A 13,889-nucleotide genomic window follows, 5' to 3' on the forward strand; every position below is an offset into this window, starting at 1 on the left:
TTCCTTTTTAATACTCACTATGATCTTTCCAGGAGCATGTTACCTTTAAACTCAAAAAGCTATTTGCAGGAGTTCCCGTCATGGCTCAGTGGGTTAGGAACCAACCAGCATCCATGAGGACATGGGTTTGATCCCTGGCCTTGTTCAGTGGGTTAAAAATCCATCGTTGCCGTGAGCTATGGTATAGGTCACAAATGCAGCTCATATCTGGTATTGCTGTGACTGTGGCTGGCAGCTGTAGCTTGGATTCGACCCCTAGCCTGGGAAATTCCATATGCCATGGGCATAGCCCCAAAAGACACACACACAGACACACACAGACACACACACACACACACACACACACAAAGCTATTTCCATCTTGGAGGAAAATATTCACCTGTTGATTTTTCAAGTTATTTTCTAATTACAAAAACCTTCCTTGTTCACCACGACTGCACCTAAGTGCAGACTTTCATCTTCACATAGTGCTTGCTAAATATTCAAGGGTGCAGCAGATGGTACTCAACAGCCAACCCAAAGAAATCCCACATCTTGTTTCACCAGGACACTTGCTAATGTCTTAAAACTGGAAAAGCTAAGAGCTATGTTTTTGTACTTAATGTTCTTCAGGATCAAGAATGGGACACTCGTTTCGAGAAAAGAGATAAGGAAAATACAAAACCAAACCCGGAATAGAACTTCTGCCACAAGAAGTAGTGGCTTTAAAATCCTCACTGGCATTTTCTGCTTTCTGTTACCCATTTGCATAACCATCTTCCTAGATTTCTCAAGACTGAAATTACTTTTAGAAATCCTACAAAAAGTTAGAAATTTCTAACTGGAAAACCGTTCTCTAACACACAGACCACTTCCTTTTAGAGGAGAAACTGAAGCAGGCAGAAAGAACGGAAGAAAGTTGTATGAGATCCCCGATCTGTGGCTTGGAAATGAACATTTTTTCTTTTTCTTTTTGGTCTTTTTAGGGCCACACGCAGGCTAGGGGTCCAATCAGAGCTATAGCCGCTGGCCTACACACACAGCTCATGGCAACGCCGGATCCTTAACCTACTGAACAAGGACAGGGATCGCACCTGTGTCCTCAGGGATACCAGTCAGGTTTGTTAACCGCTGAGCCACTTCAGAAATCCTGGAAATGAACACTTTCAATAACATCCATTAATCCATGAATATCTCCCAAAGCCTTTCTAGAAGAAGGAATATTCAAAATACACTTCCTTCCTTCTACTATCAAACTAAACTTGATCAGTGTGCTTTGCAGTGAGTTCATGGAAGAACGAGCGTTTTTTTAAGAGCAAACACCAGCTATTCCATATGCGGAATCAACTTTCTCCCTCAAGTATAGTGTTTCTCATGTAATAAATCAAAAAGCTAGAATTTTCCCTATTAGCCTGGAGTTACTGCTTTATTCATCTCTGAGTCGGAGCAGCCAACTGGCCACAAGGGCAGAAAGGGACCGACAGAGCATGGTCGGGGGCAATAAGGACAGAGGGCTGGTGTGGGGAGACTGGGAAGAGCAGAGCAAGGCAGGAAGTTGCGGGCCGGGGTCATTTCAAAGTCTGAATTCTGCCTGGTGATTAGGAACCACACTGACTCTGGGCAAGAGGAGGTGAGGCTCCGTGGGGAGCAAGCAAGTGCCTGCTAGTCCATCAAGACGACGGAGTCAAACGCAGGGAATGGAACTCCAGCCAGGTGTCACCACATCCAAAGTCACAATAGCAGTCAAGTGGCAGAGCTGGAACTCTAAGCTGGAAGCCCAGATGCTGTGCCTTTGTGCAGTTCCAGCTCTCCCCTGGTTCACCAGGGGACCAGGCAATTAAAAAAGCTTCTTCTGGCAATTGGCACAAACCAAGCTTGGGAACCAGTGATGTGAGGTCAAGATCTGCTGTTCTGATGCACATGTGTAACGACAGCACTAAAGATGTGAACAAATGCTAAATGTTCAATAAGGCTGGGACAGTTAAATCAACCCATTTCCTATAGTCCAGAAACATTTTTTCTTAATTTATGTTTCTAAGTCACCTATCTATAACAGCTAGAGACTAACCAAAGAGCTGACTTTTCTACCACCACAGAAGCAAACTGCAGAAAGTTCAGAAATTACAAAAGAGACGTTCCCATCGTGGTGCAGCAGTAATATCCCTGAGGACTCAGGTTCAATCCCTGGCCTTGCTCAATGGGTTAAGGATCCTGTGTTGCCATGAGCTGTGGTGCAGGTTACAGATACAGTTGCTGTGGCTGTGGCTGTGGCCAGCAGCTGTAGCTTCGATTCAACTCCTAGCCTGGGAACTTCCATAGGTCATGGGTGTGGCACTAAAAAAAAGGACAAAAAAAGAAAAAAGTACTAAAGAATGAAGCAAAGACAAAAGGCCACACAATTCTCTCTCTTAGAAGCAATCACTGTTAGCATCAGGGTATAGGTCTTTCCAGCTTTCCTTCAATGGTTGAGATTATATTGTTCGTTACTTTGAATCCTATTTTTCTACATTAAACATCTTCCCGTGTTATTAAGGTTGATGGTATTTCAGTGCATGGGTAACCCTACTCCTTTGTTATTAAGTTCATGATTGTTTTTTATTATGATGAGATGAACCTATGTATATAATCTGTCAGCATAATCTGATCAGACTCACAAATGTGTTATTACTTAGCTAAATAGTATACATACATGAAAGGCCCTTGAAATACACTGACAAATTATTTTCCAGAATAGCTTTATTTCTACCTGTACCATCTATGAACTACCATTTCAACCTCAGCCACCCTAGCTATTATTAGCACAAGTCACTGTTAATCAATCATGTAGCCAGAAATGAAGGTCCACCAGTTCTATTCTTACTTCTTAGATTAGTAGTGTCAAACATTTCCACCATGTATTTCTCAGCTGTCAGATGGTCTTTGCCTATTTTACCTACTAGGATGTGATGACTGGCTTCTGAGCAGGTTACAAGTACCATCCTAAACTGGCATGGGCACAAAGGCGCTCCAGCCCATTTTCTCCCCAGATACCCTGCTCTGTTCTTGACCCTTAGAGAAACCCAGCACTCATCTGCTCTACAAACCGATGGACTTTAAGGCTCAGTGTGAGGTGGGCAAGCAATGTTTGTTGAAAAGGTTTTGGAGGAGTTTCCGTCGTGGTGCAGCGGAAACGAATCCAACTAGGAACCATGAGGTTGAGGGTTCGATCCCTGGCCTCGCTCAGTGGGTTGAGGATCTGGCATTGCCGTGAGCTGTGGTGTAGGTCGCAGAAGTGGCTTGGATCTGGCGGTGCTATGGTTGTGGCGTAGGCCAGTGGGTACAGCTCGGATTGGACCCCTAGCCTCGGAACCTCCATATGCCAAGGGTGCGGCCCTAAAAAAGACAAAAAAAAGAAGAAGAAGAAGAAGAAGAAAGAAAAGGTTTTGGAGAGGGTTACATGGAGAGGCAGAGAAGGTGTCTAAGTTCACATTATTACTGTGCTGCTCATCAAGCTGAACAGCAGAGTTTGTTAAGCAGACTCTTTTTTTCAAACACCCCAAACTGAGGAATGAGACTTGGAAGTAGAGTGGAAGAGCACAGCCCCCAAACAGCAAGAAACAACCAGTGTCAGGTGAGCTGCACCCAGATTTCACTGAGGTCATCTACTTTAACCCTCCCACCAAGTCCCTAAGGTTGGATCCTCAGTCAGCAGATGAGGAGACAGACGCTCGCAGGTGATGATGGGGGTTTCCAACAAGTGGAGCCCAGGACTGATCACAAAGACTTTCATCTCAGCTACCACATGGGGCTGATCACCAGGATCAAAACAGCTCTCCATGCTTCACAACAGCCCAGAGGGTGAGCCTGGTGCCTGGACGGAGACTGGCATGAGCAGCTAAGAGGCTGAGTCAGGACGGGGGTTCCTAACTCGGCTTTCCTACTTGTGTGCACCTGTAAATCCCCCATAATAAAAACTGCAAATGCAATTCATACTTTTAATGAACTAGGAAAATCTGTAATTATCTTGGGTTACCTGTGACAGTCAGCCTCTGGTTGGAGCGCAAGCAAGAGCATCAGTTTTGCCACCATGGCAATCTGAGGTTAGAAATATCTAGCACAGATCTTCTAAACAGGAGGCCTAAGTAAAAATTATGTTAGGGTTTTGATAAGGACAGATAACTTCTTTTAAGATGAGTTTGAGAGAGAAAGAGATAACACCAACATGAACTTGGATTTCTGTCCCAGAGGAGCTTAAGATAGAAGGAAGGAGAAAAACTAGAATATGACCAGAATTTTATAACAATTAACACACCCTCCTGCCAGCTCCAATTCCAGCAGCCTAAAGGCAATTTGCAAGTGTTCTAGCGTAGCAGCAAACAGCCACAAAATGTCACTGGGTGAATAAAAAATGACATTACCTCCAAGCCCAGGGGGTGGAAGGAAGTAATGTTGGTTATAGAAGGTGGGTTGGCTTGAGGGGCCCAAGGAACACAGATCACCATCAGTGAAGGAAGACTAGTTATCCAGAGGCTTAACCTCACACAGACCACGTGATGTATGCACCTCTCCTCCCTCACCAACTGCTTCTCTGGAAAGCTGTGTGTGCCTGCCCTCCAGGCCTGCCCTCGTCTCATCTGGGGACCCAGGACTGTTAGGACAACTTAGTGCTAAGGTGAGGTGGTTTAAGGGTGGCCAGTGAGTCTGTGAGGATGAGAGTTGAAGTATGGCTACTTAGTAATCCAAGTGTTAGCAAATCTAGGAAATATTCTACAAGAAAGAGAAAAAAAAGGATGGGTGTGACAGACTGGCTTAGGTTAAAAATAAAAATGGTGGAGTTCCCACTATGGCACAATGGAATTGGCAGCATCTCTACAGAGCCAGGATGCAGGTTTGATCCCCAGCCCAGCACAGTGGGTTAAGGATCTGTCATTGCTACAGCTGCAGCTCAGATCTGATCCCTGGCCCGGGGAACTCCCTATACAGTGTGGTGGCCAAAAATAAAAACGGCTTTCAAGTTCTAAGCCCAGGGCTAAGGCAAAAGAACAAGTATCAGTGAATAATGTTTTGAATCTACAGAATTAAAACTGCTTCCTTTTTTTGTTTTTTAGGGCCGCACCCATAGCATATAGAGGTCTAATTGGTCTACAACTGCTGGCCCACACCACAGCCACAGCAATGCCAGATGGAAGCTGTGTCTGCAACCTACATCACAGCTCACAGAAACACAGGATCCTTAAACCCACTGAAAGAGGCCAGGGATCGAACTGGCAACCTCATGGTTCTTAATTGGATTCGTTTCCGCTGTGCCATAACAGGAACTCCTAAAACTGCTTTCATTATTCTCCTTCCTGTAAGTCACTGGCCTGGCCTGGAGCACCTTCCACTGCCCAGTTCCTAATTCCCTTTCCTTCAACACAGCTGCTGCAGGATACCCCTAAGACCTTAAATCCAGGTTCTGACCTCCCAGGGCACGAGGGTCTGTGCCTAGTTGTTTGTCACTCCCTTCAAGTTAAATGCTGCTTTGCTGAGGAGCTTCCCCTGACCTCTTTCAAGTTCTAAGACGCCTGGTAGATGACATGAACCTTCAAGGGTGTCCTTCCAACGACGTGGAAGCCTGCAGGCAGTGCACACCTGGACAACAGGCACCCCCCTCGGCCTCTGTCCCTGACCTCCCCAGGGCCCAAGATAGACCTAAGCCTTTGTCCACTAGCTCCCACTACACTCTCCTACACTGCCTAGGGCAGCTGGGGCTCTACAAGACCCCTGGTAGATGACATGAACCTTCAAGGGTGTCCTTCCAACGACGTGGAAGCCTGCAGGCAGTGCACACCTGGACAACAGGCACCCCCCTCGGCCTCTGTCCCAAGAGGGGCTTGCTGCCAGCTCATGGCCCTCTACCAGAGCGCCCTTTCCACTATGCTATCTATCCAGCGTCCGTTTTTTTTCCAAGACACTGGAATTAACAACTCAAAAGGCATGGTCAGCTAATAATCTATATGCCAGTGTGCTCCAAGTAAGACTTTTACTATAATACCAGCAGACAAGATGCTGGGCTGCTACTCCATTTATACCTACCAACCCTGGGGGAATCTCAGTAGGAAAAAGTTACCAGAAGCCTTCAAAAAGACACTTGGAGGGTCCAGGGGACAGGGACAGACCCTCCTTCATTACACAATAAAAACATCTAGTGAGAGAGGCACATTAAGGAGTTGCCCAAACACCTTAAAATATTAACTACTATGATCAAGACATATTAAATTGATTTTTTTCTTTTCCTTTCTTGGCCTTACCCACAGCATGTGGATGTTCCCAGACCAGGGACCAAATCCAAGCTGTAGCTCTGACCACGCTAGATCCTTAACCTACTGCACCAGGCCAGGAATTGAACCCACCTCCACTGTGCCATAGCAGGAATTACGAGACATATTAAATCAATTTTAAGGGTAATTAACTTAGTTGGGAGGGTTAGGGAAGGATTCCTCCGGGAAGAAGTGACTAAACCTGGATCTGCCAAGACTTCACTGGCAGAAAGAGCACCATAAGCAAAGGTCTTGCTGCAGGAAGAAAGGAACAGCTGGAGATCCCCAGCTAAATCACATGGGCCTGGAAGGCCACAGCAGGGCCCTTACACCAGAGCAATGAGAAGCCCACCCTTTAAGGTTTTTACATAGCAGTGCCCATATTGTGAAGCTACCTACCTACCTACCACCACAGGTGGGGGGCCCTACGGTGAACACTGAAGAGGCTGCTGTAAACAGCAGGTAAGGAGGCTGCAACAGAGCAGTAGGGAAAGTGAGGGAGGCGGAAGCACTCACAGGGTCTCACATAAAGGGGGTGGCTTAAGCGCCTGACTTTGGGAGAATGCTGGAAATGAGGAGGGTGGCAAGGAAGACACCCACTTTCATGTGTAATGCAACCAAGAGGATCTTAAGTCAGGGAACCGTGAAAAAGAGCCAGGTGTTTTTTGGAAGGAAATTGATTTAGACATGCTAAGTGTGAAGTGACCTTGACACACAGAAAAGATGGTCTTTTTTGGCTTTTTAGGGCCGCACCTGTGGCATATAGAGGTTCGCAGGCTAGGGGTTGAATCAGAGCTGCAGCTGCCGTCCACACCAGATCCAAGCCATACCATGGCAATACCGGCTCCTTAACCCACTGACTGAGACCAGGGGTCCAGCCTGCATCCTCATGGATACTAGCCGGGTTTGTTACTGCTAAGCCACAATAGGAACTCCCAGAAGAGATGGTCTTTAGTCAATTAAGTATGTGGTTTGGCTAATGCTCTTTAAATTGTAAATATATAATTGAGAGGACACACATAGATCAAAACACAGATGTGATAAAGGATCTGAGTAACAGCTATCTTTCACTGTAGGGAAAGCTCACTATAAGCAGAGTTACTGTGGGTAGAGCTAAGCTGTGACCAACCTGGAATGGACTCTGCCCAAAGAGGGTGCCCACACCAGGGACACAGATGACTGGGAGTTAGTGAGCTGGGCCTGGGGAATTTTACCCTGCTAAATCGGTCTGTACTCTGGAAAGTTCAGGAGCCCCTGCTTTAAGTGACGCAAGGATCTGGTAAGAAACATATTTTGAGATGCACATTCACACATTTCCATGTCAGAGTTTGCAGGGATTTCCAAGACAGGGAAAACTTGAGCTCAGCTGAATTTTATCATATTTTCCTCTTTCCCCCAGTACCAGAGGACCTGGAGCAACCCTGCAATCAGATATGTTTTTACAAGATAAGGTGGTACTTAGTTGTTACCGGAGCTCAGATTTGAGGACCCAGCCTACAGCCTGTGCTGAAATGGGCACAGCGCCCACAGCAGCTGGAGGGCCCCACTTTCCAGAGATGGGCTGTGTGATAAGAAGACAGTCCTCACACAGGGCAGAGTGAACACAGGACCTGAGGTGTAAGGGAACAGGCAAGAGAGAGAACAACCAGCAGAAGTGCCCATCGTTTCCAGAAGCAAAACTGAAGAACTATACACGCCATGCCTCAGAACGGGCGTTCAGTAGTTCCCGTCATGGCACAGTGGAAATGAATCTGACTAGTATCCACGAGGATGTGGGTTTGATCCCTGGCCTCACTCAGTGGGTTGTAGATCTGGCGTTGCTGTGAGCTGTGGTGTAGGCCAGCAGCTGTAGCTCTGATTCAACCCCTAGCCTGGGAACCTCCATACGACACAGGTTCGAAAAGGGCCATCCCCTCTGCTATGCTTCATTCAATCATATTTAGACACATCCAATCACATGTTCCTATTCTCTTCAGGAACAATTGTCACTAACTATGGCCTAAGTGTGGTTCAGACACCTGCTGAGTGTCCATTAAGTGTCAGGTGCTGGGTTGGATATTGGGGTTGACCTACAGAAAACTACAAACACTTTTTGTTTCAAAAGAAGGCCATCATAATTCCCTGCAAAATGAACAAAGCATTCTGTTTTGCAGCTTTCAAATATTAAACTGGAAAGCTCATGGGCCAAACAGCTGGCTATTTCACAACTCCTTACTGGACAAGGGGTTCTATGTCTTTGTATAAACAGTGAGCCCAAGTACAGCACAAAATGAATGCACCAACACTCAACCATACTGGGTGCTCCCAAGTCACTACTGCACTAGGAGAGACATCCCTTCCACAGCCCCGGCCTGCACACATACCCCGGTATTATCTCCCTCTGTGTAGTGCTGCACTTTCAGAGGCCACCCAACTTCTCAACTCCTCTCCATGCAATGTGACTTCTAGTTCTCTGAACTTCCTGGTTGCCTAGCTCTGACTGTATCAGACTCACTAGCCTGCCTCTCAGTTCAAGTACCATCCATTACTTACACATGTCAATGTCATAAGAATGTCACCAAAGGACAAGGATGACTGATGGAGAATTTTACAAACCTCTAAAAACTCACTCAGCTGTGCAGTTCTTAATTCCACTTGTAGGTACTAGTAGCCTTAGGAGCCACTATGATTGTCCAGGAAGTGTCCTAACAATGGGATGTCTTCACAATAAAGCCAACCCTGGCTAGTCTAGACACCCAAACAGGGGTGATATTAACAATGGCTTGTGGCCCTCAAGAAGCCACAGTATAAACACAAATAGACACAGGAATTCCCATCAAGGCTCAGTGGTTAATAAATCTGACTAGGAACCATGAGATTGTGGGTTCGATCCCTGGCCTCACTCAGTGGGTTAAGGATCCGGTGTTGCCGTGAGCTGTGGTGTAGGTCACAGACTCAGCTTGGATCTTGCGTTGCTGTGGCTGTGGCTGTGGCTGTGGCACAGGCTGGTGGCTACAGCTCCTATTAGACCTCTAGCATGGGAACCTCTATATGTCGTGGGTGCAGCCCTGGAAAAGATAAATACATAGATACAGACAAACAGATGCAGTATATTCATGGTATTAAAAACTCACTAGGGGAGTTCCCGTTGTGGCACAGTGGTTAATGAATCCGACTAGGAACCATGAGGTTGCGGGTTCGGTCCCTGCCCTTGCTCAGTGGGTTAACGATCCGGTGTTGCCGTGAGCTGTGGTGTGGGTTGCAGACGCGGCTCGGATCCCAGGTTGCTGTGGCTCTGGCATAGGCCGGTGGCTACAGCTCCGACTGGACCCCTAGCCTGGGAACCTCCATATGCCGCGGGAGCGGCCCAAGAAATAGCAAAAAGACAATAAATAAATAAATAAATAAATCTACTTTAAAAAAAAAAAAAACTCACTAGGACAGAGAAACAATTAGGGGAAAAATCTTAAAAGGCCTTGGGGTCAGGGGGTGGGGGGATGTACTTGGGTTGTGGGATGGAAATCCTATGAAACTGGATTGTGATGATCATTACACAACTACAGATGTGATAAATTCATTTGAGTAATAAAAAATAAAATTAAATTTTAAAACATTTTAAATAATAATAAATAAATAAATAAAAAGGCCTTGGGGTCAGAAGAGAGATGCAATAATGAAAAATAGTCTAGAAAGACTGGTCTAAACCTGTGCTGTTCTACACAGCAGTTATTAGCCACAGCTGGAAACTTAAATGAAACCAAATGAAATCAAATACAGTCCCTCAGCCAATGGCTAGCACCTTCCACACTGCACGGTGTGGACATGGAACATTTCTATCCTCACACAAAGGTGTATTCTATGGTGCTGGTCTAAATAATCTGGAGGATTCTACTAGAACAGATGGTCCTCAAACATCTCAAACATTTGGACGCAGCTACAATATGCGAGTCCCAGGCCAGGGATCAACCCCATGCCACTGAAGTGACCTGAACCACAGCAGTGAAAATGCCGGATCCTTAATCCACTGAGCCACATGGGAACTCCTATTATTCGTTTTTGCTACTAATCATTCAATCCATCTTCTTTCACTCTTGAAAACACAGTAAAGATTCTAGTTCTTCAAGGGCAAACTTGATGTTATTAGTTAACATTTGAATTTTTCATTAGGATACTACAAGAAGATACTGGCTGCATCCTAACTACGTCAAAATATTTGTAACACTGGTCCAAGCAGACCAGGAGTGTCCAAACACTGTATTAGGTCCTTTGTAACCCAAGAGATGGAGGTTCGGTTAATGGTTTCAAAACATGCAATACAGTGAACATCAGCAACATTAAGGACCAGAAACACATCACACTGATTAACGGGAATGGTTTTGACAGATTCCTTGCCTTAGGAAGGTAAAATTACAAAAATGTCACTCAAATCTTAAAAGCCTTCTCTGATGAGGTATGGAAGTCTGACAGTGGTAGATAGTCTCACAAGGTCCTGTTTAGGAAATGAATGCAGTTTTGTCAGTACTCAAGTACTCCTTTAAGAACCATGGTGAAGTGAGGTATTTCACATGGCTAGATTTACTCTCCCAAACAATTTCTTCCTGATCACTTCCCAAATCAAGATGCCAAAATAAAAGAAATCCAGTCAGGCAAGTAATCTGTCTCCACACTTGGAATTTTTTTAAAGCTCAAAGCAAGTACAGCACAGAATGCAAACAACAGTATCATGCCTGCTGAGGTTAGATGACAAGAAGTCAACTCCCACTACTCATGCGATGCCCCACCCTGAGCTCCCCCACAGGGAAACCCAGGTGCTGCGGGAGGTACTATCACTAAGGAAAAGGAGGAAAGAGGTCAAACAGGCAGATGAAGAGCCAGGGACCTTTCCCCCTAAACAGAGAAAGGCTGGAAACCAGGTGAACATAGGCGCAGCCAGAGCCCACAGGAGGGTGGCCCTCCAGTCACCATGTTACACAAGCAGTGGCCAAAGGCCAGGCTGAGAGATTGAGGCTGCTGCTGTAGCACCACCTCTCCAGCACTCCTCATCTTCTTCAACAACAAGCCCCAACCTGGACTTTCCCTGCAGGGGGGCCAACCTGCTCAACATGTAACTAGAGGGCAGAAAGGCTGCTGGCTCTCAGGGAACTTTAATTCCAAAGATGTCCCAGGTGAAGACTGGTTTGTTTCTTCTAAAAAATGAATGTCTGATTTCAACTTTTGTTCAGGTCACACCACCTCAATCTCTCTCTCTCCAAAGAATAAAATCAAGGGAAGAAGATCAAAGAGCACTCACCTCTGACACTGCAACAGGGACGGAGGAGTTACCCAAGGGGGAATACAAGTTAGAGCAGCAAACTCTTGCCCAACATTTAAGGGTTTACAGGCATCTGTCTAAATCTTAGTATTGCTTCCAAGCTAGATACTAGGAATACAAGAATACCAGGAGCCTGCTATCTATTCAAGGACTGTCATCCTCAGGACAGATACCTGAAGCAGAAAATTGGTCAGATTTTATTTTTATTTTTTTTTGCTTTTTAGGGCCGCATGCGCGGCATACGAAGGTTCCCAGGCTAGGGGTCAAATCAGAGCTACAGCTGCCGGCCTACACCACAGCCACAGCAGCACGGGATCTGAGCCGCGTCTACACCACAGCTCATGGCAACGCCAGATCCTCAACCCACTGAGCAAGGTCCGGGATTGAACCCACAACCTCATGGTTCCTAGTCGGATTCATTTCCTCTGTGCCACAACAGAAAATCCCCAAGTACATCAGCTTTAACATAACAACTACATTTCATACCACGTCATCAAAGTCTACTGAGCTTAATATGTAAGTACTGGGGCTCCAATTCACAAAGTCTTCCCAGCAGAAACGTTTTTAAACAAGTGTTCAAAACCTTCAATGTGAAGAAAAAAATGTAAAGAGAACAGCATTATATAAGTGCCATATTCTGTACGGACACTTGCAATTAAAGAGTATGGGATGCCTCCAATGGGAAACAACAAATTTCTTAGACTCTGAACTCTAAGAGTAATTTCTTCTGGGCTATTTCGCTCTTGGGTTTCACTGCTTTTAACCAGCTGGATGTTGCAGAGGTGATGGCAGGACAAATGAATTCTATCTGGACAAACTGCTGTAGAAAAGCCAGTTTTGTGTGTATTTGCATGTTCTTTCAAAACTACTCACCAACCAGACCAACCAGTACATCTGTTCTTCGTATTTTTTTTGAACTGGTTGGGTACTTCCCCCGGCTTTCCTCAATTAATGGAGTTAAACAAAATCTTTGACGTGCTCGTTTCACATTTAAATGAGTCATGATCTACCTTTTCTTGAAAATTATCTTTTAATAATACCTGTCACCTAGATTTAACAGCCAACATTTCCAACGTTTTAAACATTGTGGTTCATCTTCAGAGGCAGAGTGCAGGACTCAGAACTTGAAGACTGACAGCTTCCTAACAGGCTACAGCTGTCACACAAAGGCCAGTCAGAATGCTATGGCTTCAGGGGTGATCCCAATAATTTTCCCTATAGGGCTCAGATCTGCTCTGCAGTCAGATGTCAGGGCTTGAGATTTAAAGGCTCTAGTTCATGTCAGCGCTCCGAAACATACCAGTTGTGCAAGCTGAGATCAGTAATTTGTTCTCCTTGGCCCTTATACTGAATTCCCAAATCTGTAGAAGGCAGATGTGTTCCTGTGAGGATGAGAAAGAACATGTGGAGGAGCCAGAGAGCAATGACTGGTACATCAAGTGGTTGCTTATTATTGTTAAGCTCAGTGCCTATACTTTCCAAATTCCTGAAGCCACAATTGGCTCCTGGTGAAATGGAATGAGCCCCTTATTAATCCAGCACAACATTCTCCAATTCAGTGTGCTATGGCACTCTTTGTCCTCTGACCAGTAAAATCTCAGAACCTTTTTTTTTTTTTTTGGTCTTTTAGGGCCACACCTGCAGCATATGGAACTTGCCAGGCTAGGGGTCCGATCAGAGCTGCATCTGCTAGCCTACACCACAGACGCAGCAACACAGGATCCGAACCATGTCTGCAACCTACACTACAGCTCACGGGCACGCTGGATCCTTAACCCACTGAGCGAGGCCAGGGATCAAATCCTCATCCTCATGGATGCTAGTTGGGTTCTCTAACTGCTGAGCCACAATGGGAACTCCCTCCAAACCTATTTTAGCCTCCACCCTTCCTGCTGAGATGAGCCCCACGACTGAGTGAAACTTCCACCAAATACAGAGCCTAAAATTAAGACATACTCTTTCTTGGAGTTCCTGTTATGGCTCAGTGGTTAAAGAACCTGACTAGTATCCATGAGAATGCAGGTTTGAAGTCTGGCCTTGCTTAGTGGGTTAAGGATCTGGTGTTGCTGTGAGTTATGGTGTACGTTGCAGACATGGCTCAGATCCCATGTTGCTGTGGCTGTTTGTGTAGGCCAGCAGCGACAACTCTGATTTGACCTCTAGCCTGGGCACTTCCACATGCTGCAAGTGAGGCCCTAAGAAGCAAAAAAAAAAAAAAAAAAAAAAAAAAGGCAAAAGAAATGAGCTTCTACAGTTTATTGGTGCCTCAGGGGGCACCAATAAGCCTCAGTCAGTCCCCCTTTGCTGGAGCACAAATGGCAAATATGGGAGTTTAAACATAC

At 45.6% G+C, this 13,889-nt stretch overlaps 1 protein-coding gene across 6 annotated transcripts in view; it reads right to left on the reverse strand.

Moving 5' to 3' along the window:
• RAB7A (RAB7A, member RAS oncogene family) overlaps positions 1-13,889 on the reverse strand; it is a 109,337-nt gene that overhangs the window by 21,328 nt on the left and 74,120 nt on the right. For 2 of the 6 annotated variants that reach the window (XM_021069434.1, XM_021069435.1), the window contains exon 2: positions 12,848-12,929. The exons of the other annotated variants lie outside the window; for them this stretch is intronic. The gene's annotated coding sequence lies outside the window, so the exon portion shown is untranslated. The remainder of the gene's footprint in view (positions 1-12,847; positions 12,930-13,889) is intronic. 6 annotated transcript variants of the gene reach the window in all.

Source organism: Sus scrofa, chromosome 13, assembly GCF_000003025.6.
Source record: "Sus scrofa isolate TJ Tabasco breed Duroc chromosome 13, Sscrofa11.1, whole genome shotgun sequence".
Lineage (NCBI taxonomy): Eukaryota > Metazoa > Chordata > Mammalia > Artiodactyla > Suidae > Sus > Sus scrofa.